This window comes from Sinocyclocheilus grahami, unplaced genomic scaffold (assembly GCF_001515645.1).
Source record: "Sinocyclocheilus grahami isolate Dianchi unplaced genomic scaffold, SAMN03320097.WGS_v1.1 scaffold1034.1, whole genome shotgun sequence".
Taxonomy (NCBI): domain Eukaryota; kingdom Metazoa; phylum Chordata; class Actinopteri; order Cypriniformes; family Cyprinidae; genus Sinocyclocheilus; species Sinocyclocheilus grahami.
The window spans coordinates 671,341-672,323 of NW_015506213.1; positions in this window are offsets into that span (position 1 = coordinate 671,341).

Here is a 983-nt window from a genome sequence, read left to right on the forward strand (position 1 = left end):
CTCATGTTTAGGAACCGTGACATTTTAGTGAAGGGAGCAGATCATAGTTGATAGAGACCCGTGACTAGCCCACGGTTCAGCATGTATTCAGAGGATTCATTGCAAAATTTAATAGAGTAAAAGTTTTATCATTTGTATGAGTTTACAAATTCAATCGATTTTAAAACAGCGCAAGAAGAGGTGAAAGAGCAAACAACAACAAACACAGCTTTGACAAAGATGAATCCATATTCATTTATACAGTGAACACACTCAGGAGAACTGGAGAAACTGAGGAGGAGTTTCAACATCTGGAAAAGATCCGGGCAGAAGTATCTGTGTTTTCGTTTTGACATGTGTTCATTATTTATCTATATTATTTGTTCTCATGTTTAGGAACCGTTACATTTTCGTGAAGGGAGCAGATCTTAGTTGATAGTGATCCGTGACTAGCCCCGGTTCAGCATGCATGTGTTCAGAGGATTCATTGCAAAATTTAATAGAGTAAAAGTTTTATCATTTGTATGAGTTTACAAATTCAATCGATTTTAAAACAGCGCAAGAAGAGGTGAAAGAGCAAACAACAACAAACACAGCTTTGACAAAGATGAATCCATATTCATTTATACAGTGAACACACTCAGGAGAACTGGAGAAACTGAGGAGGAGTTTCAACATCTGGAAAAGATCCGGGCAGCAATGGTTAAAAAAAACAACTCCAAAATAACATTTCCTCACTAAAGCTCACTGACAAAGTCCATTAGCGTTGTGCAGAGTTGAAGGAAGAAACCTCAAAGACGGTGCCAGAAGGATGCTGGACAGGTAAAGCCTACAAATCTTGCCACATTAATCAAACATTGTGGTGTCAATACTCAATAAGTTACAACACAAATCAGAAATTTAAAAAATAATTCCTTAACTGGTCATTTTGAAATGTCAAACTTTGTCCGCAATTGTTAACCACCCCAATCTGTATTATATTTTAGGAATATTATATCCAAATT